Source organism: Gorilla gorilla, chromosome 10 (genome assembly GCF_029281585.2).
Source record: "Gorilla gorilla gorilla isolate KB3781 chromosome 10, NHGRI_mGorGor1-v2.1_pri, whole genome shotgun sequence".
Classification (NCBI taxonomy): domain Eukaryota; kingdom Metazoa; phylum Chordata; class Mammalia; order Primates; family Hominidae; genus Gorilla; species Gorilla gorilla.
The window spans coordinates 78,297,530-78,324,955 of NC_073234.2; the positions used below are offsets into that span (position 1 = coordinate 78,297,530).

Here is a 27,426-nt window from a genome sequence, read left to right on the forward strand (position 1 = left end):
ATTAAATCCTTTTTGGTTGTGGTTATTGGACTGACACCTCTGAAGCAATTGAACTCACTCATTTTGTGGGTAACAATAAGAATTGGTGATCTTGATACATGTGAAAAGCAACATACTTTATATTAATTTTCTCCTAGAAAAAAAAGAGGGAATTTGCCCCCTTGTTGGAAACCAGGACCCATACCCAGAGCAAGTCTTACACTGACCAGACTCCCATGATGGTAAATAACACAAAGAGAAAGCTGTTACTCATCCATCTCTTCCAGCATATGTGTCCCCCAGTTCGAAAAGGTATAAATTATTCCCTTCTTACTATGGCTGCCATCCACAGGCCCTCTGGGAGTAGGGCTCAGACACTACTCCACACCAGCCAATTTCATACACACCATCGCTTAATCCTCACACTGCTATCACATAGGCATTGCTTATTCACACTGTAACGTGGAGGAAACTGAGGCTGAAAAAAGCGTAAGTGCCTACACCAAGGTCAAAAGCCATACTTGGATTTGTCTAAGATCACAAAGCTGGAAAGTGGCACGGAGTTCAAAACCTGACTCTTATTCAGGCCTCTGAGATACATCATAGCTTCCAAGAATGGAAGTAGAGGCTGGAGCTGGACTCCTACAAAAGTACAAAGATATCATATCATTAGCCGCCAAGCCATCAGAGCTACCCCGAGCTCTGGTCTTTTTGCTAGCCTTCATCAAGTCAATTCTTCACTCTAAACTCTAGGCCTAAAACATCTCTCCCAGGTTAACAATATTTCCCTGCACCCAACCCGTTATTTTACAAGCTATTTGATTAACTAATTTGAGTTTTACACCCTCCTCACATTCCCATCTGGGTAGCATATGTTCATTCAGTTACTGAACATTTATTAAACAATATCATGTAGAAACATCTTTGCTAGGTATCGATAATATAAAGAATAAAAATGGATAAAGCAAGATCCCTATCCTAATGGTATTTACAATCTGGTAAGAAAAAAAAAGATGAACAGAAATGATTACAGCAGAAAGCACGAAGTGCTGAGTTCCTAAGGAGCATGACAAATATAAAAGCATGTGAACAGTGACCTTTCTGGAAAGAATGCTACTCTAACATTTTAAGGCTCAGAGTCAGGGACACCCACAGATCAAGTCGAAAGCAAGTCAATAAAAAGTCAATAAAAATCTGCAATTATGCAAAAAAGGGAGGGCAGACACAGAAAACCTACTGAACGTGTGCAAGGCACATTGCTATGGGAGCTGCCACTCTTTCCAGAGATAGAGCTTTTCTGGGGAAAAAAGGAAACATACAAAAAAATAGAGCTTGATATTGATCTAGCAACACGGGCCATCCAGGAACAGCAGGTTATTTTATTCTAAAAATCTATAATACAATCAATTCCTGATGAAGATTTTATTATTCTTATAGAGATAATTTAGCATTTCTATAGCCATACCAACCAACTAATTTTCACTTACTCAATTTAAAAAGAGATGTCAACTATAGATGTCTAAAGAATAAAGAACGTAGAGATGAAGCTGAGGTGCTTTTGAACCGGTGTACTGCTCTTTTGTTATGAAAGCATATTGCTCCAGTGCCTAAATTTCATCTTTCCTTTTTTAACCTACCACACTTGAAAAAGTCTATAGAAATGTGAATCTATTTCCATGATCGTGAAGTATTTTTGTTTAGGCCAATTAGGGGAAACTGATGAAGGACATTAGATACAATGATGCAGGCATAATCACTGAATTATGGATCTCTTCTTCTACCTGCTAATTCATTCCTGCTGATAGTCAGGGTTCTCCAGGGCTTAACTTTTTTTCAGGTCCCAATTACTCAATGTAAACAAATGAAGAGGAAGTATGGGTATTCAATGTGATTCATTTGAACAGAAGGTAGGAAACATTAGTATCGATGTATTCCAGGACTTGCAAGCAAAGCACAACTAAATTTAGCAGCCAGTGATATTGATTTGATTAAAAATGGTTTAAGACTTGTAAATGTCACTGGAATTTAGCAAAATGAATATTATTAAATCCTTCTGGTGATGGGGAAAACTAACAAAGGGATTTGCAGTGGTTTCTGTAATTAATTGCTCTGTCATGATTTATATTAACTTACAGTACAACTCCATTAGCTCAGACCTGTCATCTCTGCTCAAGGAACCACCAAGTAATCACTAGCACATTAAAGAATAAATTAGTTTTTGGCTTGGAGCCTAGTTGTAGAATGTTTCATTTGTGTCTGCTGTAGACATATGTACCTAATAAAGTTGGGACGAATGAGTTAAAGTACATATATATCAATGTCAGCGGGTTATATTTGAGAGACAATATGCTCAGCATTGTTCATTAGGTCTAATGAATCATGGTATTTCAGCTACATCACCTTGTGTTTAGCAAATGCCTTCAGGTAAGCTGAGATGCAAAAGATTCCTTGAAAATAGGTATGTCTCCAGAGAGTTTACCCTCTTAGCAGTCTGTGGCCTGTGGTTGTAATAATAGCTTCATGTGGTTTTTGTTAACACTTCATTACCCTAAAGTGGGATAAATTATCCTCCTGCTTCTGCCCTATGTGCAAAGGCAGAGCCAAAGCCTTAGCTACTACTACTTACCATAGATTATGAGGATTTGTAAGGTTCTATCAAATCATCTTTGACTTTGATAGTTGGATGACGCCTTAAGCAGTGCTTGATAGAGAACTGTTTTACATTTCAAAGAAAGCTACAATTGCCTTGAGGGTTTGTAAACTAAAACTTGAACCACTTCCTTTTCATTTCAGGCCAAGGAAAGCTCAGTTGGCACTCCCAGGATGATAACTGACACAGAGAAGAGGACCTGTGGGCAATGTTCTATGGAGGCTGTGCACAAGAAAGCTTGTGGCCCCAAGAGTTCACCAAATCTGCAAGGCTCCAAGGGCAAAGTCATTTCAGCTCAAAATCTCTGGGCACTACCCAGACGTTCATAATTTGTCCTGGATCATTTCTGCAATTTGAATCATCAGATGTCAGCAACTCCTTCACAGATGCTATGCCTGCAGTGCAAGGAGCTTGCTACACAGGGGCTTCTCCTGCCTGGCTGAATAGAGTGACAAATGTCCAAAATGCAGAAAGATTGCAGCCTTAGCCAGCTGGAAAATGCATACATTATTGAGGATAAAATATGTAGAGTGTGAGTCAATTTGTGAAATATGGGGAAGCTTATTTTTGCTCTTCTAATATGCTAAGTGATTAGATTTCATATTTGCAATGATTGGTGCTGATGGCTTTGTATTTAATTGGGGGAAAATCTGGAAACACCCCCAAAATAATTCCATTTGTTTCCTGCGTATTACTACATAGTTCTGACTTCATTTTAAGTAACTAACCATCTTAAAAAGAAACATTTGCTCCTGAAATAAAAGAAATTCTAAAAAAAAAAAAAAAAAAAAGGCAGTAGCAGGGGAGGAAGTGAAGAGAGACAAGACATCAGAAAGGAGGGGGATGATGATAGGGAATATGGTAACAGAGACGCAATGGTTCAAGGAGAATATACAAGGATTTTGTAAACTAGAAAAAATATTTCTAAATATCGGTTTCAGCTAACCAATAAGCAAAGAAGGAAATAAAACTAGGCTTTCTGTGAAGTTTTTTCCATTTATTCATGTTGTTATGATGCCCTAACTAAAATCATCCCAAGTATGGGGACAAGATTTAAAATAATGTCTGTGAAATAACTTCTCAGCTCCGTAGTCTCATGTTTATTTTTATGGAGTATTTTTCATGATTTACCTTTGATCCTAATATATCAGCAATTAGATACAAAAATATGTCCCAAACTAGACTTTGATAGTAATAGTAGCCAGCGTTCAATATTTGTTCAGCAGTGAGTGAATCATTTCGTCAAAATAAGAATAAAGTGCAAAGAGGGGAAGCCAAGAAGAAAAAAATAAAATCAATTAATCAGCCAAAATAATTAGATTGGCTGATTACTTCTTATGAAATTGCCCCTTTGTTTTTTGGTCTCTCTTATTTTCAGTTGCTCTTGGAGCAAAGCCTCTGCGCTCAGAGAATTCGCAGGCTGGTGGGCAGATAGAATTAAGAGGGACTACGTGGAACACAAAGAGAATCTTTTCCTTAGGCGGTGCTTTGTGATTCCTGCCCTTTTGTTTATGTGTTTCCCAAAGGATTTGGAAATATCAAATATAGATTCTAAATCTATTAGAACAGTAGATTCCCTATGCACACACAAAAAGAAGCACATGCAGATCAAACATCCGCATTTTTCTAATCTTTCCTTGATGGCTAACATAGAAGCAACTAGATTATCCAGTTATAAAAATAGGGGTGATTCAGAAAGCATTAACAATTCCCATTTTCATAGTCTTTTGTTTTGAGCCAACTAATAATCCAGAAAGATAAATTAAAGTATCTTTTTTTTTCTTGTTTCTCGCATCTGTTGGCCAGTTTTTGTGTGTGTGTGTGCTTGACAACTTCAAACAAATTATATAGCTTTCTCCCTTTTTTTCCCTCCACTTTGAGCTCTGGCAGAAGTTTCACATGCCGGGTTGAGCCCCAAGTCCTTCAGTAAAGCAAATGTTTCATTTTCAGCAGAGCCAACATATTCCATTCAGACTCGTTTCTTTCACTTCTAGATATAAAGAGCAGCTGTGTCTCCCTAGTTGCTAAAGAAGATCCTATGTACAAAGTTAACAAAACACAGCTCGGACAATGGATTTGATCTCTACAGCAGGGAAGCCGTACTTTTCAAATTCATCTCTTTCTGGCTCCAACAAATTACAGGTCCCTGAAAAGATCTGGTGACCCTTTTTAAGTGTGCTTGTTGAACAAGCTCAGAGGTGACCATATGATTTAGTGCAGCATGTTAACACTTTGCAAAGCACTATGGTCCAGGATAGACCATCTATGGAGTACAGGCTCCCTCAGTTGGTGGCATTAGGGGATCCATTAACTCTGCACAAACTGTTTATTCAACCACTTTCTACTGATTGATGGAACTGTTTACCTCTCCACAGACAGGACTGGATGCTAATATATGGGTACCTCCTTTGACTCCCCACAAGATGCTCTTTTACCTCCTCAAAATGGTGTTGTTTAAACATTTGTTCTCCATTTATTTGATGGGACTGGGCAAGGCATACTTTTATTAGCAAACTTAAATAGTCCTGTATTTACACACTTGGAAGACATATTCAAGCATTTGGAATACAAATAAGAAACAGATCATTCTTCTGGAAAAGCACTGTGCTATATATCAAGTATATTTCATGTTTTCCTGTGCAGCTTGTGGTCTCAGAGTTAGTGGTGAAGTCTATGCAACTTGCATATGTACCTCACCAAAGATATTCCACAAATTTAGGTCAAGGCTAGAAAAAAAGGTATCACTTGAGTACATAGCAGAAACAGTACTGATTCTATCTTTTTTTTTTTTTCCAATAAGGAACTGTGTATGGAAATACAAATTGAAGGGTGCTGTGTTTCTGATTGAGTGCACTGATTTTTTTTAACAGTCTCTTAAACAGTGGTGCTCTGACCAGCTGGTTGGGCAACCCAGTCCTTAATCTACCTCTGCCCTTCTGCCTTCAAATCCAACCAAAGTTGCTCATCTTCTCCTGTGTTGGACTTTTCTTGACTAGCAGAAAAGGCACATTCCTCCCTCTTGAAGAAATAATTCATGTTGCATAATTATTTCCACATCTTACCATCCGTAGATATATGTTTTTAATTATTTTTGAGAACTCACAAGAGATTGGATTCTGAGGTCTCTATTCTCTCTCTGTTCCTAGCCTAGGCTCTTGAATTCTATGTAAGAACCCTCTGGACATAAAATAAAGATTAATTACAATGATAATTCAATAAAGACTAAATTAGAATATTGTGACAAACAAAGGTCCTACCTCTGTTCCATCTTTACTCACATTCCTACATGTTCTGTGAAGCCATATTTACATGTCTGATAATTATATGCTGGCTAAGATGATGCCCAAAAGTGGCACCTAGTTGACATGAAATTTGACTCAGGTGGTGTAATGCCAGGGAAAATGTTTGCCCCCTTTTAGGATTTAAAAAGAATCTATTCATGAGGATTATTTATGATCTGCACAATGAAAAATTGGTGCCCTTTGTCTAGAATTAATAGTAATTTGATGGCCTTAGACTCAGAAAATGTCAAATCAAACAGGAGCTGTTTCAAAATACTGATTCATGAAGGCAGGTAATACATTTACTTATATAATAACAAAATAAAATTCAGAAAAGACTCTAAGTGTCCATATTTAACTAATTAATCCTATAGAGAGCTTGACATGAATCAAAAACAAAAAGTGCAAGAGTGGAATGTTCTGATTTAATAAGCATATTAGAGTGCACTCTCTCTCGCTATCTCTTTGTTCTATGAAGAAGCTGTATATGGTAAATATAAAAGATCCATTGTCTGGATCTATTTAGACAAAGGGCTGAGAAAAACAAAGTCATGAGTTTAAAATTTATGCAGGTCAATCAGCTTCTTCAGCTCCCATGACTCAGAAGGTGCCCTTACCCCAGAGGATCAAAGTATGGCCTATTGGCCAAATAAGAATGTCAATAGAAGAATATGAATGAATCAGCACAACAGTGTTTATTCCCACATTTTACCTTAAATCAATATATGATTTTAATTCTTTTTATGAGCTCATAACTAAAAGGAGAAAAACACCTTTAAAGCACATGTCCTCTAACAATGATAAGTCCTACATTAAATCCAAAGACAACAAACATATCCTACAGGGAGGGATTTGGTGTAACTTGGCATGGACTTTGGTGTTTATTCAATGTAAGACTGTAGCTACATGACTTTGGTCATGTTACAGTCTCCCAAAGCTAAAATAGAAAATATAATACCTCCTAGTGTTTTTAAAGAATTATTCAGTAAGGAGTAATTAGAGGCATAGGTACAGATTTAAATTCTATTTTAAAAGGGAATACATTGGAGATGCTCTCAACACAAGGCTTCGTGTCTGTCTTTCTTGTTGCTCCATTGAGTTAATTCTCCATATAAACAAACAGCAAGGTGATTCTTGCCTACAATTTCATTTTGTCTATTAATGTTTGGAAGAGTATTTTTGTTGTGCACTACTTCAAAGACATAAAATATCAAATACAGGGTATTACAGCAGGTACATATCTTCCCGATAATGACTCCTCACTTCAAGTCAGTCATTTGCTGTTTGGGATAACTGCCTACCTAGGGTCATTTTTGAACTTTAATCAAAAACTTCTCCCACATAATTTTACTAGGATGACTAAAGCTTCCAGAATTATAACCATTCATCAACTACACAAAAGATTTCTTAAGCAGCTAAAATGTTCTAGGGAATAGAGATTTGATAATAAATGACATGGTTTGTTCCTGCCTTCAAGGACTATACAATCTAGTGATAGAGACAGACATATAAATTGCTATGCATTATACAAGGCAGAATAAACACGGTTTATAATAGAAGAAAGAGCTAAATGCTATTGAGTCACAGACTGTAGAGGGATGAATGATAAAAGAAAGTTCAGGAAAGGTTTCCCAGAAGAGGCAAAATGTGGACTTCAATAGTGAGTAGAACTTTAAAAGTCAAAGAAAGGGATTTCTACAATGAGCAAAGATCTGGGGCATCAGTCACAGCCAGCAACTTGGTATGGTGACAACAAAACCTGAATGGATAGATGCCAGGGTCAATGAGGTAGGTCATTAGGTTAATAAGAAAGGGTGCTGGGCCCCATGCTAAGGAAACAAGAATCCAAGGAGTAAATGTAATCGAAAAGTTTTGCAGAGGAGTCATAGAAACAAATCTACATTTTCAAAAGAAAACTCTTTAGCATAGAGCTGAATTGGAGAGGAAAGAGCTTGGAAGAATAGGGAATGTTAGGTGTGACTACCTAGAAAAAGACACAAGCCAGTTAAGCTGGGAATTATCGTATGCATTAGTAGGTAGAAATTAAGAACTCTTAGCAATTTGGTTGGCTGTGGGCTGGAGAAGCTGAAGGGTGGAGTGATTCAGGGATGCCAGCCTGAATGTGGCCATTACCCAGGGAAACTGAAAAGGAAGAGCAGGTTTGGGAAAAGGGAAATCACCAAGGTTGGCTTTACACATTGAAGACAAAAGGATAGAAGAAAAAGAAAGAGGAAGAAAAGGAAAGAGAAAGGAGGAGGACAGAAAGAAAAGGAAAATAGCAAAACTAAGATAAATTAGACAGAGAAGGAGACTCATGTCCCAAAACAGAGTCAGTGTTTCAAAAAGCCAAATTCTTTGATGTCATAAAGAGAGGAAAACCAGGTGATTTAATTTATCAATTGTATTTGTCAATTATAGGATTTATCACTCTTTCTTGCAGTTTTATTCATCCATCACTAAACTACTTAAATTTCAGATTACTCATTCAAAACTATAATGTAATGGGTCAACTATAAATGCATTCATTCATTTATTTATCCAACAAATATTAATTGAGTGTCTACTATACGCCAGGCACTGTTGTAGTAAATCAAAAATCTTTGCTTTCACAGATTCTATCATTCTATCAAATGGGATTTTGAATCCTTTGAAAAGCAAGTTCCTGGAAAATAGAGTTGTCAAATTAAGGCCTTATTTCTCTTTTTCACATGAAAGGAAATGAGACGCACTCATTAACATTTACAATGTAAGTTCAGGGACAAGAGATTTTATGGCTGCAGGAACCTTCAATCCTTTTAAGGAATGTTGTCTTTTGTCAGTCATGGCTCTGTGCCTCGCCTTCACAGTCTCTGTACTCATTCATGAAAAATGAGATCATTTAGATTAAAATGAGTGGTTTGCAACTGGCTGCTCATTAGGATCATCGGGGGAGTTTGAAACAAACAGGCACCGGACCCCACCCCAGACCAGTTAAAGCAGAAATCTTTGGGGGTGGGGAGTTCTTATTTCAAACCTCTCCCAGGTGATTCTAATGGTCATTGCCATGGTTGAGAACCATCAGTTGGACTATAAATTCTTAGTTTCACAGAAAGGAAAAGAGAGCCCCACACCCCTACCTACCATGTTCTATAATTCCACAGCTCTCTACATGACTAATTTTCAGCCTGTTAGGTTTGGATACACTCTTTCTTTGAAGGTGCACTTCATTTTACATTAGTGAGCTGTTCATTCCTAGAAGGCAACATGAGCAATACAAGCTGAAGTGGAGAGCTGGAAATTCTCCAGGAATTTTGGATAATTGTACAGCCAAACTGGTATAAATCAGAATAAAAGTACATCACACATCTACTGACAATATATATATTTTGTTAACCCTTTAAAAATGAGAAAATACAGATTTTTAATCCTTAAATATTTGAAGAAGCCATTTACCTAAATATTTGTTTGGCAGGAGAACATCTTCAAATAAATATTATTGATGACCTAGTGCAAGAATAATATTTCCTAAATGTCTACATATGCAGTTGACTATTGCATTTCCTTAATAATTTATTTGCTTTTACTTCAGTTAATACTGGATGGATCTTTCCAGAAAGAACTGCCCTCTTTAAGTTTTTAACTGAAACCCCATTCAGAAGCCAAAAGTCATATCACCTCACCACTGAAAACTATTTTTGGGGGAAGATGTAATAGACAAGGTGGCCTTGGCCTTAATAAATGTGGAATTCTGTAGAATCCAAAGTAAAACTAAGTTTCCCTGATCATAACTCCAAGTTGATTATGTTACTTTGCAATTCATATAAAAAGTCTTCTTTTATTCTTCTTTCAAATTGCCCTCACCGTCATAGAGGGCCCTAAGAACTCAGTGCCTCAAATGGTTTGATTAAAATTGATTGTTAAAAGTTGAGATCAGAGATTCCTCTTTATGCATTCACTCCTGGCTTCAGTGGCTTCTTGGCTTTACAGGAGGCTCATTAATAGACCAGCTTGCCCAGTTTGTCATCTATTTCATTATGCAAAATATATACTTTTCAATTACTTTTCCTGTGTGGAAATCTCTTAACTCTAACCTGATATAATGATTTCTTTGGGTTTCTTCTCAACCTCTGAATGGCGCAGCTTTCCTAAAATCTCAACTGGGGGTAGAATACTTGGAAACCCTGATGGGAATTAATTTTAATGCAATGATCTTTATGTGCCCATTAAAATAGGAGTGAAATAGCTTGCAAAGCTGACCACTGGGCAAACCTAGTGTTGACCTCAAAGGAAGAAAAAAAATGTTTAAAGCTTTCTGATCATTTTGCTTAATCTATTTAACATGGAATGTAAAGAAACTATGCCTAAAATAAAGCTTTGGTTTGCAACACTAATTTTATTTCAGTTCTGTGAATAAAGTGGAAAAAGTTAGAATGGGGATCTTCTTAACTTCTGATAGTCTTATCTAAAGTTAAATATTTTACAACAGTAGTAATCACACACACATACACACACACGCACTCACACACACACACACAGACACACACGGAGCCAGAATGGTTACTATAACAGGTATTTGGTGGACAACTTTGCACTCACATTCAAAATATAGTTCTTTTATTTACCATATTTTCCTTTTTCTATACAAGAATCCAGATGCCCCAAAAGTTGCCCAAACATAGGTCTTTCTGGCTGTCTTCTAGGTAGACCCTGATGCACTTACATGCCCACAACGCTTCTTACCAGGCCCCCATAATATATGGTTATATCAACCTGGATATCTTGGTCCACCTGACTCAGAGTATTTTACTTCTCAAAACCTTAGTGCATGATACCTTTTTTTTTTTTTGAGATGGAGTCTTGCCTTGTTGCCAGGCTAGAGTGCAGTGGCCCGATCTCGGCTCATTGCAACCTCCACCTCCTGGGTTCAAGCAATTCTTCTGCCCCAGCCTCCTGAGTAGCTGGGACTACAGGCACACGCCACCACGTCCAGCTAATTTTTGTATTTTTAGTAGAGATGGGGTTCCACCATGTTGGCCAGGATGGTCTTGATGTCTTGATCTCATGATCTGCCCACCTGAGCCGCCCACATAATACATATTTTAAAAAGTACTAATACCTACCAAAATTATCTAGGTATTAAGAGGTGGCACGAAAAATGAGTCTAAAGATGTTCTTTTATTGCCATGATTCTTCAAAACGGGCAGGCAGTGCTGGCCCAAATGATACCTTTGTGAGATTTAACGTAAACTGCAGCTTCCTCAAGACTCTTTACTGTTATCTGCCTCAAAATTGTTGCCAATCAATACATAAAATCTATCATACTATAAATGTGAATAATGTCCCCCAGAGGTAATATGCAACTTGCACAACTGTACATAGCTGCCCTGGGGAAGGAATTCTAAAAAGAAAAAACTGCTTCTAATTTTGCTTCTCTGGGGGTTTATCCTAATTCAATCAGGTACCAGAAAGGAGCGACTTTTATTACACAGTATGTATGAGAAATTGATTATATATATATATAGTATGTGTGTGTGTGTATGTGTGTGTGTGTATATATATATTCATCAGGAAGAAATCATACTTCTGAATTTTTTGATTTGGCACTTATGACATAAAAGGACTAGGGTATATTTAAAGCAGTTCTTTTCAAGCCAGTAATAACCCAGAAAAATCTACCCTTATACTCCACATTGTCTGAATTGAAACTTGTTTGACAGCAGAACTGACCAAACCAAGGAGGGTTTGAAGTGCAGAAAATAAATGTGCAGGGGAAGGAAAATTAAGCTTGGAAGCCTCCAGGAGCAAAAATCTGAAAAACTCAAGCTTGGCAAATATGATCAAGGGATTGCAATGGGAAGGCCAGACAGGCTATGAGTGTCACAGCAAATGCAGAAAGGATCATCTCAGAGACTTCTGGAATTAGGCAGAATGCAGAGAGGCAGAAGGTAAAGAGCTTTGACACTATACATACATCATTCAAATCCTGTATCTGCCTCTTACTCCCTGAGTCACTTAGAGAAAATAACTTAATTTCTCTGATTTCAGATTCTCCTCTAAAAAAATAGAAATAAAAATATCTAACCTTCAGGGATACTCAAACTAGGCAAGCAGCAAATTCCCTGTACCTTTCTGCTTTGCTATGTGAAGTATAACAAATAATTAAACAGATCTAATGTGTGTGTTTATATATCTGATGTTCATAATTTATAAAGAAAGTGACATTATTTAAAATAAATGCTTGTCACTAAACCAACTTCATACTTCCTGTGCCTATTCTTGCTTCTTATAAAAAATTCACTTGACGCTAGCTATTTTTTAAGTACATGGATTAGAGTATTTGACAAAATGTAAGGATATCCACAATAGAAATATTTCCCAGTAATTTATTAATTATATTTAAAACTGAATTACATCCATTTAGTGCTTTTCCTGTCATAGCAGACCAGTGTGCATCGGCAAATTTACTGACATAAAGTCACTGTGATCTTACATAAAGAAACAAGGATGTCAAAAATATCCTACAGTTGCAAATGATAAAATAGGCAATGTCTGGAAATGAGAACGCTATTACCAAAAGTGCCTCATCAGTTACCAGAGGAAGCTGGCAGTATGCAGAATGCAATGACTTCACTGTGATTGACTATGACACATAAAAGCTGTCAGAACCAGCACCTACCCAGGGATTAACCCTTTACTTTTCCAGCAAATTACTGATGGCACCTCTAAGCAGAATGAAGCTTTGCCTTGCATTGATCTGGCTGGATAATCCAGAAGATCTTAGCTGGGACAAGTCTGGAGGAAAAGTAGAAACCAAGTGTCTTATCAAACCCATTTCACATTATCTCTGGGTAATTGGCACAGAGAATGTGCAAAATGGTTTGCCAAATCTGTCTGAGATCGAGACTTCACCCAAATGACAGACTCCTATTACTCTGAGCTAAACAATAATGTTCCTAAATGTACAGATGTTTAGAAGGATATAATTAAAAATCTGCAAAAAAATTTTCAAACCCCAGTACATTAGAGACATTTTGCTGGGATTTGTATAGGACTTAAAGAAAAATATTTAGTGCCCTGCCTTCATAAACAAATTTTATACAAGCAAACCAACACTTAAATGTATAATCAAGGAAAGAGAATCATCAGTCAGTTTAGGGTAAGCCATGCTGCCTACACTCTTCAGCTGACTTTTTATAAAAGGCCCTAAGAAAGTGCTTTCCAGACCAGCTAGAGAGAAAAGAGGGTGTGTCAGTCAGCTCTCGCTTTAAAATACATTAAATCCAAGTGGCTTAAAACAACGACCATTCATTATTTCTCATAAGTCTATGTGTTGACCAGGTGCCTGGATCATTTATTTTATTTTTGTCTTTGCTTATAAGTCTGAATTTGAAGCAGGATATTTCCCTGACCCCTTGGAGTGACCCCTGACAGGGGTGCCTCATTTACCCAGCTGCAGCTTTCAACTCCTCCGAGGAGGGAGAGTGTGCGCAAATGAGGCAGGAACTGGAGTGTGTGAATACCGGAACCAGCTGGCTGTTTTGGAGCTGGCGGGAGTGAACACTCTACTCACTCATACCCGCTAGGCTCCGTCCCTCGTGGGAGGGAGCGTGCAGGTGAGCGGGTGCAGGAGCTGGGGCCAGTGCTTCTGGGCGCCGGCAGGAGCAAACTCTGTGTGGGCCCAGTGGCAGCATCTGGGGGTGCCCACAACCCCTGAAACCCCAGAGGGTGTGTTACAGGGCTCTTTTAGTGTTAACATATTTTAAGTGTTAACAGCTCAGTGGGCCCTTTTGTATCCGCATTTGTAGCTCCCGAGCTCTTGTCTGGTGTCTAGGAAAAATTAAGTCACATGAAAAATTGAAGGATGGTAAATGTGGGAGATTTTCTTGCCGATGAAAGTGGCTCTCAGCGAGAAGGGGAGTTGAAAAAGGGATCGGGCGGGAAAGTAGTCTTCCCCTGAAGTCTGGTCATCTCCGGCCAGATTCTTCTCCAAAGTTACACCATCAAGCTGTCACTCCAAAGTCAAGTCACTTCTCTTCAACGTCCAGCTGCTTCTCTCTGCTGGCTTAGTCTGGGGTCTTTATAGGCACAGAATGGGGGCAGGGTGGGCCATGGGTGGTTTAGAAAAAGGCAACATTTGAGCCGGTAAACAGGGATGTAAGTTCTCACTTTGAGCTGTGGTCTCAGGCTTTTCGGCTTGAGGGCAGGGACCTGGGGACCCACCCCTGTGTGCCTAGAATTTGCCAGGGACCCACCCCTGTGTGCCTAGAATTTCTCTGCTTCCTGACACTATCAAATTGACAGGTCAGCTAAGGACTGATTGGTCTAGGCTAACTCAGTGAACTGGCTGGAATGGCTCAATTCTGTCTCAGGTGGTCTCTCCTCACTCGGCAGGCTATCCCACAGAGAAGGGGTACCATACAGAAAGATGTGTGCAAGGCCTCTTGAAACTTGGGCTTGATACCGGCATAGGGATACATCCACTGTATTCTATTACTAAAGCAAGTCACAAAGTCAGTCCAGATTTAAAGGGTGAGGAAGAGGCTCTGCCTCTTGATGGCAGCAGCTGCAAAGTCAACATTGTAAAATATGTGGAAACAGGGAAGGGGTAAGAACTGGAGTTCTTTTCACAATCTATCACAGTCTGCTCTCTGGCCACAGTTATTCGTATTCTTCCCATATGTTAAATATACTCACTCCCTCATGTCAATGAAACACCTGCTCACTGAGTTGTCTATTAACTTATACTAAGATCACTTTTTAAGCTTACATTCCAAGAAGCATAATAACATCTGGCACAACAAATAAGTTGGTTTAGGAAGAACTCTGCATGCATATGGAGCTAACTATTCATAGCCCCTAAGTTTGATCTGTCAGTGAATAATATTTGCCAAGGAAAAAATAAAGGACGAAAAAGCAACACAACCATGGCCAGCAGTCATAGTCCTGTTTTTTTGTTTTTGTTTTTAAATATATAAGTTTTGGAAGATGATAGAGAATCTATATACGTATACATTCCCAGTCCATCCAGTCCATGGAGGAATCAACAAGCTTCCAGGTAACCTTTTGGGAGTGGCTAGGGAACTAAACTATAAATGATCTTTGCTGATCTGTCCTTTCATGTCACTGAAACACTTGGCAAATAATAAAATTCTTTTACAATAGTAATTTAACACAAATTGGAAGATTGTGTTTCAGTCACAGAAGTATAAATGTGGCTAGCTTAAGCAAGTTTAATTTTCTGCCCAAGCATTTGGCCACCCAGAGACATGTAATGAAAAGCAATCGAACTTGCTTCTGTAAAACTATTTACTCCCTTCATTTGCAGGGTTTATGGACCCATTGTTCAATAGTTCTCTCTTGGATTTCAACACATTCTTGATTGGTTGCTAAGTAAAAATATAAAGAATGCCAAAAAGTATACTAGATATTTGGACAGATTAGTTGATAAAGTACCATAATTATGTAATCAACAATTAAAAGACCAACTTGAACATTTAAAAGGCCAAGAGCTCAAGTTTTTGTTTGTGCTTATCATTCCAGTACGTGCTTGGAAAAATGCACACCAACAAATGTGGGCAGCCAATTTAAATCTTTCAAATTGTGCCACCACTGCATTTTCCCCGTGTAGAATGCACTAAAATGTAATCCATTCTAATGCAATTTAATAAAATATATATCATAGAGGAGAGCTACCACTTATTCCAGGTTTATACGCAAATTTATGGCTGTTGAAAATGAACTTTCAGAAACATTACTGAGAAGGTAGTGAGAGGAGCTACTACATAAGACATAATTTGTTGGACTCAAAGTTTAGCTATATTAATTCCAAGTCCTAGGAAGTCTCTGGGAAGTAGAATCAACAATCAACAAAACTTTTGTCACACAATATAACAGCTGTGGAAGATTGGCATAGTAATAATCCTTAATGAATGACACCTCCTTCATCTAGACCCTTGTATCATTCCCTCCCACACTGCTTCTGAGCTTGGCCATGGGTCTTGCTTTGGCCGATGGAACATTGGCCAAATGACATAACCAAAGACTTGAAAAGTGCCTGTGCACTAGGGCTTGTTCCCTGGTAATGCAGGCATCACGTGAAAATGCCTGAGTTAGCCTGCTAAAGACAGATGAGAAAAGCTCAGATGAGAAAAGAGGCAGCAACAATTGCTAGGCATGCAGTGAGGCCATTTAGACCATTCAGCTCCAGTTGAGCCGTCAGATGACTGTAGTCACATGAGTGACCCCAGCCAGAGTTACAAAAGAACTGCCCAGCTGTACTTAGCCAATGTGATTAATATATAGAATTGTGAACAAACATAATGGTTGTTGTTTATGTGACTATATTTGGTGTGGTTTGTAACAAAGGAGAGAGAACTGATACAGCAGCAAAGTGTCACGTCCTCCCTTTGTTCTCTTAAGGTCTGATCATGCCTTTGCTCATATCCTGCCAGTTTCTTCAGCTTCCTAGACTGGTTCATCCATCCTCTGTCATGTCTGTCCTTAGTCTCTGAGCTGCTATCAATTCAATTCAATCCAATTCAACATGACTTTTTTGAGCACCCATTCTTTCTTCAGCCTTTTATTAAGTTACTAAAAATAATATCAGTTTCACATTCACTAAATGAGCTTCTATTCTGGGATAGCCCCTTTGTGCAAATATGTGTTGGATAAAACAAGTATTACACAGTTAGGTTATTTGAAAAACAGTTGATTTTTACAAGACTTATAGCCTATCAAGGGAGCTTAATATGAAAGTGAGTGTTGGAGAACAGGATATGCAGTGAGTGCACAAATGCATAACTGAGGGTGGTGGGACTGAGAGAAGGATGGTTGGAAGGAAAATGAAGAATCTGCAAGACAGCCATGGGAATCAATCAATAGCGACAAATGTCATTCCTTTGCTTTATGTCTCCAGAAGTCCTCCTTCCTGACCTCTCTTCTTTATACCTTCTTTTTCTTCAAAGCGCATTCTAAATATCATGCAGCTTTGGCATAAATAGAAAAGTGTGTAAAATATATTAATTTTTAAAAAAATGCTCACAAGAAAAAGCACAGTAGTCCACTGGCATCTCCCCTACCGTAGTGTTTATATCCTCATTAGCCACAAAATCTGGTTGAAAGTGCAACAAAAATAAAGTGGTGGGTGAGGATGAGACACATGGCTGGACATGCTTTCAACAGCAGGCATCTGGCCAGCCACGTCAACAAATGTGGTCCACATGGCACAGAGTAGTGTGGTGGGAATGGGCCATGTAGTAAAGAGAGGAGAAAGAGCCAGTCCTCTCCCAATGTACAGGCTGCCCCCAAACAGATACCCTTCTACTTAGTCAGCACCACCACGTTACTCAATTCCAGGCAGACTCACCTGGAACTTTGCCATGTGGCAGCTCTATTCTGCCTTAGGAATGAAAATTTAAACATGTTTCTTATATTTTATGCCTATCTCTTTGCTTGACTGGCCATGTCTATCTAGTAACTATGCAGAAAGATGCTGCTTCTAGGTAGAACCTAACTTACATTGGGTCTTGGACAGCAGCACAATAATTTGGGATGAAAGAGGGCATTGCCATTTTGGAGATGGGGTAACAGAAACATGCCACTAAATTTTATTGGGCTTCTATATATCTAGGCAAGGAGAGCCACAATCACCAAAATCAATGCAGGCCATGGTTAGATTGTCTCAGCACAGCAAATGAAGGACATTTTGTTTAGAAATTCTCAAGTGAAATGAAAAAAAAGTTACAATTCAAAACACAGTATCTAAATCACATTTATTTTCTCTTTTTTTCTTTTTCTTTTTTCTTTTTTTCTTTTTTTAATTTATTTTTATTTTTTTGAGATAGGGTATCCCTCTATCGCCCAGGCTGGAGCACACTGGTGGGCTCACTGCAGCCTCAACCTCCTAGGCTCAAGCAACCCTCCCACCTCAGCCTCCTGAGTAGCTTTTGGCAGAAAAGTATGAAGATATTCCCAAGTAGTTCTTCCTTTATGCAAGAATAAACAAGAAGTAATTTTATTCAAGAAAATTTATGAATCGAATGATAAATCAAAATCTATAATGAACTCTACCACTATGCTGTGTCTAAAAGAAAACTAAACCCACATGTGTTTATGAACCAAAATTATGTCAAAAATCACTTTAATTTAAAAATGGTTTACCTTCCCTAATTTCATTTTTTATTTGCTATTCTTCACCTTTCTCTTTAACTCCATTGTTACAGTGAAGATTTTCTAGTAACACTTTGCATACATTTTGCCCGTTATAGTTAGGCAAACGATTTATGAAGTATTTTCTTATTTAATAGACACAGACCTGTTAGGACCTGTTAGATATTCAACACATTTTTCAGAGGAGGAAACTGAGATTTGGTCCATTTCATTGATTTGGCTGCACCCATGGGGAAAACGGTGGGCATGGGTCCCTGTCCAGGCTAGATTCCTGCTCTTCCTTTTGCACCATGCCTCTGCCCTGGAAAAATCACCAGGTTTTTCCCCAGCCTGGTGATAGGACTGCTTCATGTAACAGAAGCAGACAATGTTTGCCCACAGGTATTGTCTTTAGAGGTTATCTTTTCATTTGCTCAAGTTCTATTTGTGTTGTTTCTACTATTTGTACTTACTGCAGTCTGTTTCTCCATCTTATAAATAAGTTGTATTTGAAATGCTCAGGTATGGAGACCTTTGTAAGAGAAAGACCTTTGTGGCTTATGTCAAACTTGACATGTAAACCATTGTGGAATATCTTTTCACTTTAGTATTTTATGATTTTTCTGGAAATTGAATAAGTCAGCAATTCCAGTGTCTAAAAGAAATATGTGAAGAGAATGTGCTTTTTATCATTATAACTGTATCCAAAATTCCCAGAATGGAAACTTGAAAAATACCTTAAAACATAGTTTGGGATTACATATTTGAATTACTGTTTTAAAATGTCCTATTTTAAAAGAAAGTAACATATTTAAAAGAAAAAATTCCTACAAAGTTCTCTTTATATTTAAAAATACATTTTTTCCATAAAACTAGTGGTTTTTATAGGTCATCACAGTATTAAATAAAAATAGTTGGGCAATAGTAAAAGTCTAAATTATCAAAGAATTTGGATTAGAAGATCAAAACAACATTTCTACATTTAAAAAAATTATTTTCCTTTAAGTTTTTGCTTACCTATTCATAATAGGGAATTAAAGTATATATTTCTTATCCAACATACAATTATATGTGTTAGAATGATTAAGTATGTTATATCTAATATAATTATTAAGTATTCTCCTTGTACTCTTTGTTATCCTTTAGAGATTTTAAATCCATAGTAATATTTAAATCACAAAATCAAGCTAAAGATATTAGGATTTGCTTGTCAAATTTTTCCTTGAGAGTAAACTACTTAAAACCTACACATTTTTCAAGACACTAAATGGTAACATGAAGATATTTTCATATACAAACTTGATTTGGATTATGTCACTTAAGCCCTATTTAATAATAATATGTGACATTCTCATAGTACTTTATCACTTACAAAGTACTCATTTTTTAAAAAAGTTTGTTTTTAATTTAAAATCAAAACAAATATTTAATTCCAAATTATTATTTTTTCTTCTTAGTGAAAAAATGTACACAGAAACATTTGAACTGTCTTCAGCAGAGGTGACAGCTAAATGAAGACAGCAGAGAAAAGAAATGAAAACGAAAACAGAGATCATAAAAGAAAGAAAGAATACTTTTAAAAGATGGAGAAATAAGGAAAGAGGTTTAATGTAAATGTGATACAGTCATGTTGATGTAACTCATACATAAGTACACCAGGCAAAAAAAATGGCCACATAAATGTGCTGGGTAAACTTTAAGAATCCAGAAAGGAGCCATTTATTGCTCTGTAACCTCAGCGGCAACCTAAAATTATTTCCTAAATAACAGATTTCCAGTCTTGCTGAATTATTGTGTAACTGAGGGGCAATAACTTTTACCTAATCTCTCCCTTGGCTATCTGTAAAATGAACAACATGAACCAGATCCAGGTAATCTTAGATGCCATTTTCAGAAAATTCAATCTTGGAAACTTTTCTGTGGAAAATCGAGCCACCCAACAATTCAGGTTTTGGGAGTTTTAATTAACAAAGTGGTTAACATCTAAAGAACAAGAGAAAATAGTATGTTAATTTAGAAGTTTAAAGAACATATGTTATTCTCTTTTTCAGGCCCCATTATCATGAAGAGGTTAAGTTAAGTTTGGCCAGATATTTTTGAGAACTGCTATTGCTAGAAAAGTTTAACTCAGATGTCACATAAAAGTTTCTCTTGTGAAATACTGAGATTTCCAAATAATGCTTACATTTTCTAACAAAGTCATAAGTCAATTTTAAGATTTGCTTGTCTCTTAACTGGAGCAAGGAGTGGAAAATGACAAATTCATATTGCTTCTTATATGCATTCATTCATACATGTGCTTAATAAGTATTTTACCTAACTCAGTTATGTAGATTTGGCCAATGGAGCTTGTTTCTTTTAGTATTTACCCAGTTTCAAATTTAATACAACCTACCATTGTGATTTCAGCAGTTGATGGTAATTTTGTCAGGCATTACAATTCTTATATGAGAATTCTTATGAAAATAAACTAGATATAGATTTAGATAAGTTCAGGTTATGCTTATTGATATATAGGACTTGACAATCTAATCAATATTTTTTCTCTGTAAAGATTTCAACTTGTATTATAGATCCATATTGATACATTGTAGTTTTTAAATAATGATTCAAAAAGCTGAAGAAAGTGAAAAAAATTGTTTTGATCATATGTCTTTTAATATGAGACTTAAAAATTAGAGTTCTTTAACCTGGTAACAAGTTTGTAATTTAGGTGACTAAGTTTGAGCCATCCTTTAAAGAACTGGGTAAGTGTTAAAATTTTCAACCCCTAAGTCTAGTTCTAGTTCAAGAAGGTAAATTGGGCACACACTGTGGCCAACTATATTCCCTGAGAATATATTGTCGTATAACCTAGAAGTTTTTTTTGAAAAATGAAACAATGGAGAAACACTATACCCAAGACTGTCCTGTCTTCAAATCTGCAGAGAAGGTGGATGCTGAGCTGTTGAAATAATAGACAGACCCTAGGTTCAGAATTGCAAAAATTCTATGGAAGGAAGGAGTTATAAATAAGGCGAAACATTGAGAATGAATTGAAGGCATCTTTATTGCATCAGGCAATTGGCATTTACTCCCAGGCCAAAAAAAAAAAAAGGTTATTGGGGGGTGGGGAGGGCAGGGTGGGTAAGGGGTCCTGAAAATAAGTGGCAGAAAACGCCAGAAGAAAGCTGAGGATTCAAGCGAAGATATTCATTCTTGGAGTAGCTGTAGTTCTAGAATTTGGAGAGTCCTTCACTTGTCAATAAGAGCTTTTGCCCACTCATTCTAAAGTGAAGTCTTCTAAAGGACATGACTCACCCCATTCCACTAAAGGACATGACTCACCCCATTCCACTGTACTTCACATGGAATCACCAGTTATTAGAGGGACTTAATGGGAAAAATATCTTACATATAGAACAGTAGAGGAAACCCACACCATTCTATATATAGTATTTCTTCTTAAAATATAAGTGGGCAAAACAAGATATTTGAGAAGAATTAGTAGCATGGAAGAAAAAGACTAAGATGAACAGAGGTAATTCAGGGAATGGAAGAAAACATACAACACCTAGCAAATAGATGGAAGAGATGTTACATCCATGAAACAAGAATGGTTTTCAATAAAAAAGGTTTCATCAGAGACCACAGCAGAACTCTCAGAAATGAAAACTAACTGGAGAAATTTAAAATTTTAATTAGAAAATTAATACAGTTAAGAAAATATTACAGAATGTAGAACAAAGAAACAAACAGAAAACAAATTAGTGAAAAAAATTACACACACATACACACACGCACACACTTATCTATCTCTCTATATATATCTAGTTCAGTACTTGCAACATAGGCATCCTAGAGAGAAACAATGGACAAAGTAGAAGGAAAAATGATCAAGGAACTAGTAAAGGAGATTTTCCCAGACTAAATGCAGTCATAAGTCTGCAGTTGGAGTTTGCTTACTAAGTGTCCAGCACATTAAATAATAAAAGGCTCACAACCTAAACAGATTTTTGAGAAATTTGAACATCCGAATGCAAAAAAACAGAAAATCCTAAATCTTTCAGAGACAATAAGTAACTACAAAGGAAGGAAAATATGATAAGCATTAGACTTTCAGCAGCAACATGGAGGCTAGAAGGCAATGAAGCAATGACTTTAAAATTCCAAAGGAAAATTATTTCCAACCTAGAATTCCATACCCAACTAAAATTTCAGTCAAGTATGAGGGGAAATTATAGACATTTACATATATGCATGGGCTTACAAAATGTAAACCCTTTCATCTTTCTCAGAAAGTTAGCTGAACATACACTTCCGTGTAGTAAAGAGGTAAGCTATAGATTCATCCCAGAATAGTAGACAAATCCTGAGGAATGGCAATACAGCATGTTGTAGAGTGAAACCCTGCCAAAGGAGAGTAGGAGGAGAAAGGATAAGCTTCATAAAATGAAAAGAGTAGCTCTCAGATAAAAACAATTAATAAGAGCATAGATAAACTTCAGGATTCAAATAAAGTAAATTATGCAGAAATGATCAATCAAAACTTCATGAAATGTCAGAATGTTTTTATCAGAAACTCTCAGACTAAATATTAAGCAAACAAAAATGTGGCTTAATGCAGGGGTCCCCAGGCCCCCTGCCCACACAGCGGTGGGCAAGCATTACTGCCTGATCTCCACCTCCTGTAAATCAGCAGTGGCATTACATTCTTATAGGAGCACAAACCCTGTTGTGAACTGGGCATGTGAGGGATCTAGGTTGCACGCTTCTTGTGAGAATCTAATGCCTGACGATCTGAGGTGGAATAGTTTCATTCCAAAATCATCCTCCTCACCACCCCACCCCCACCCTCATCTGTGGAAAAATTATCTTCCATGAAACTGGTCTCTGGTGGCAAAAAGGTTGGAGATGGCTGATCTAATTGATTACAAGAAAAGAAAATTCACTTCATCTTGATGCTAGAAATATTCTCCTACTGGCTTGGGACATTGGACCTGAGCTGGCCCAAGAGGGAATAATATTTACAAACTTACAGATAATATATATATAAGTATATATATTATACATTATATTAATATATATAATTATTTTATGCATGTATATATTTAACTATTTGTTTTTAAATTTTTAGGTGAACATAGAAAAGCTTGGAATAAGATTCTTGGCTATGATTACGGGATAAACTGTAAACGTTACCTACCCCGAGAATATAAAAATAAAAGTGCAGCAGACAGAATATGGGACGTGGCAGGTCAGGGCAAAATTACTCCCATCATTAAGTTTGGAGAGTGAGGAAATATTGTCAAAATTTAGTGAAACAAGAAATAGAAGTTTAAAGTTATAAATATAACAAACAAAAGAATATAAGTATATAATGATACATAATGAAAATGTGATTAACAAACATTGAGAACAGGATTGACAGAAGTCAGCATGCAGTGAGCTACATATGCACCTTTCACAGAAGGTGTTCAATAATGTGGCATAAGGTTGCTGAATCTAGAAATTTTAAAAAGTAAAAAAAAATATTATCTAGAGATATGAAGATAATCAATAGGGAACTTAAAAATGAAAATGGTTGACTCTGCCTTTGTGCAAGCAGCATGGGGAAAGCTGTGAGTGTTGTTTTGAATTGTATGCCCTCTGACAAATACTATATGCTATTTGTTAAAGAAACATTTGTTACTTTGATAAAACTATTCCTTTCAAAAATAAATAAATAATTTTAAATCATCAAGATCTTGCTTAGACATGAAAAAGAACAGTCGACACAATGTAATTCTGGACTGCTTCATCTACTGGAGAAAATGATCATAGCTGCCATTTCCTGAGCACCTATTTTATGTGAGGCAGGAGGCTGAGTCCTTTCTATACTGCAGATCACAACAAGGTACAAATTAGAATGCTTACCTCAAAGATGTGGAAACTGAGCTTCAGGGAATTTAAATAACTGGTCTGAAGTCATAAAGCAGTTGAGCGGTAGATCCAAACCTATTCCAAAGCCTAAAAATATTTAAAAACCAAATGATAGAGGTCATATTAAGTGGTCCCTAAAAGTATATTTCAAGTCTGATATTCTCTGATTCCAAAGCAAAATAAGATAACATTCTACTCAATTTTTTCACGTTAACCTAAAAATCAATACAGAAACCCAATATAATGTGGGTAACTAGACAGGTTCATTTTCAGGGGTTGCGTATGAGGGCCAAAAGGTTTATTATCTAGCACAAGTGCCGGAATGTTCACTTGCAGGCCCTTCGTACATCTGGTGTGCCTGCGTCATATTACACATACTTTATTTGATTAATGTTTTCTTGAGCCTACAACATTTCTGCATGCAAAAATATTACACTGTTATAGGAAAACAGTAAATCAAACAAAAAAGGGGTCCCTTTATCAAAGCCTAGTTTGTGTTTATTTTAAGAGTGTTCAAAAATCCACTCCATGCGGTTACGTTTTACGGCTCGTGAAAACAAGCTCCAAATTTACAGATATTTCATAACATTCCTATCAGCATATAAGAGCTTCTTTCACAGCTGGCACAGAGTGTCCTTTCTTCTGTCTCTTCTAAATCGGTGGGAAGCTCCTTAGATCTCCTTTTGCGAACATTTTCTCTCCTGGCAGTGGGGAATCACAAAGGGGACGCTATTGATCTGGCGCTGAAGGGAAAATTTCCACACGATGAGATAGCTAACATAAGTACAAGTTCAGGCAGGAAACCAATGATTTTATTAATTATTGCTGGTCATGTCATTATAAAAAATACTCAGGCTAGAAGGAAAAATACAGAATGTTAGTATGAGTGTGTGTGTGTGTGTATGAGAGAGAGGAGAGAGAGGAGAAAGAAGGGACGGGAGATGGGAATGAATGCCATCCTGTAGACACCCCACCAGCACTCACCAGAGGAAATCAAGTTGCCGCCAGTTTGGCTGGGGTTCAGCGCCATCTGCATAGTATTTAAAAGTGAGAGCCAAACTCTGAGCTATTTTATTGGAGTTAGTAAGGAAGCTCTCCAATCTATATCTGAAACTCAACCGTTCCAGCTTCTGAGCATCACTAAAAAGAGCTTATGGAGGTCAAGGAACTTAAATACAGCACGAGAAGCCGCTTTGCAGTCCATATAAAACTAGGAATCAGGAGCCTGGGCATTTGCAGAGACCATTTGGTCTCTAATGAATGGTGGGAAAATCCTGAGATGGCTCTTGGGTAGAAGATTGTGAGATAGAGGACAATAATAGTACAGTATTAATAGGTAAACTAGACACAGAATACTTACTCTGGGCCAGGCAGGGTTTTGAGGTTTTTACATTCATTAATTCATTCAAAATCGATGGTAACTTCATGGAGTATTATTATTGTCTGTACTTTTGCTGAAGAATCTTCCAGGACGAGTTCCTACATTAGGAATTCTCTTCCTAATGTGATTTTTAATTTTTGTTCCCTCAGAATCTAAGACTGTACTTGTTTTTTGTTTCCAAGTGACTCAGAAGTATGCAAATTTGATTCTCAGTTTCTTTCAATATCCATGAAGCCTTTTAAGAAAAACACAGATTTGAATGGATTAATAAGATTTATTGACAGATATAGTTAAAAGTAATAATAGCTACTTATTGAATGCTTTCTAGTACCAAACTCTCCTTTCCATATAATAAATTAAATTAATCCTTATAACAAACCTATAAAGTAAATGCTGTTATGACACCCATTTATAAATGAGGAAACTAAGTTACAAAGTATTAGGTAATCTACCCAAGAACACAAAGCCAGTAAGAGGCAGGAATTAACTCAAGGCAACTGACTCTAGGGTCTATTCTATTGTTCTGATATCTATTCCTACCCCCCCCCCCAAAACTTAGTGGCTAAATCCAACACTTTGTTATTATTTTTTTCTCAGTTCTGCAGAATAACTTGGCTCAGTGAGTGGCCTCACTGGGGTCTCTCAAGAAATTATAATCACATGGCAGCGAGGGCTGGAATCAAATGAAGACAAAACTGGGCTGGATGTCTAAAATGCCTTTTCACTCACAAGCCTGCACCTTATCAAGGATGGCTGGAACTGTTGGGAGTTGGTTAGCCCTCTCCCTCTCTCCCCATGTGGCCTCTCAGTGTAGGTAGCTTGGACTTCCTCACAGTATCATGGTCTCAGGTTAGTCAGATATCTTACATAGCCCGTGGTTTTCCCCATGCGAGCAATCCAGAAGACCCAAGACACTGTAGCAAAGTTTCTATTCACTTAGCTTTGGAAGGATGCAGCATCACTTCCACTGCATTCTATTAGTTGAAAACAAGTCACAGAATCAGCCCAGATTCAAGAAGAAGGGATTTCACAACAACAGTGTAAATACTGGGAAGCATGATTTACTGGGGGCTCATCTTTGCAGACCAGTACCATAGCTCTTAGCTACATTTATTTGCTGCTTATTCTGCAAACTGGAGAACTGGAGTTTCGGTTTTAGTTTGAACGAGGCAAAACAATGCTACTGAAAATAAGTACGTAGGAAATCCTTTCCAAAATAATAATCTTTTTCTACTAGAAAAATCTGCAGAGGTGGCACTGAGTTGGCCTCAAGTCGGCCTCAAGATGATAACAACGAGAGGAATTATAAAAATGTCTGGAAAGGCTCTAAGCCTCATTAGGTAAGATAAAAATTAGCATTTTTTCTAACTCCTTCACTCTTTGGAGCAAAGTTTAAAGTCTCCCTAGAATGCAGGCATTTTCCTATTGAGTTCTTGTCCTGGCTCTGCTGCTAATTAGCCTTGACCAAGTCACTCAACTTCCCAGCAACAGTTTCCTCTTCCTTTAAAAGCCAATTATAAGTATTTTCCATCATGGAATTGATGGGAGGATCAAATGAGATTGTGTACATAAAAGTGATTTGAAAAGTAAAAAGCAAAGAACTTCTTACTATTGGATCTTGCTATTAGCAGATTATTGGTTTGAAGGATGTATCCTCTCTTAGGCAGTAAACTCTGGGTATCAGGGACTCTCCTGTGCAACGTCCTCATTGCCTAGAACAGAGAAGAGCCCATAGTTAAGGAGAGCGTATACTTTATCATCCAAGTAGGAATACTTTTAAGGGTGAAGAGGACATTTTTAATAATTGTGCTATAGAACAGAAGGTATAAAACAGATGTATGGAATCATATCCTAGTAGACACTCAATAAACATTTGTTGAATGTAAATATTATTTGTATTACTTATTTTTATTTTTGTATCTTCCTCATTGTAAATTTCTTGTCATTCTCTTTTATCTCATCCTTCCTTCACTCTCATCCAAGTATACCTTTATTTCCAAAGTCAGAAGTCAAAGTTGATCCCATATCTACTAGCAAGGTGGCCCTTTCATTAATAGATTTTCACTACTCTGAATGTCAACCTACCCTCCAGAAAGTAGAGTGACATT

The 27,426-nt window shown here is 37.2% G+C and overlaps 1 long non-coding RNA gene across 1 annotated transcript in view; it reads right to left on the minus strand.

The window, feature by feature from the left end:
* Positions 1-27,017, minus strand: part of LOC129525920 (uncharacterized) — a 76,136-nt gene extending 49,119 nt beyond the window's left edge. The window contains exons 1-3 of the long non-coding RNA XR_008670477.2: positions 26,928-27,017; positions 25,298-25,553; positions 23,932-24,024 (exon numbers count right to left, since the gene is read on the minus strand). This is a non-coding gene — a long non-coding RNA (uncharacterized lncRNA). The remainder of the gene's footprint in view (positions 1-23,931; positions 24,025-25,297; positions 25,554-26,927) is intronic.
* Between the last annotated feature and the right edge of the window lie 409 nt (positions 27,018-27,426).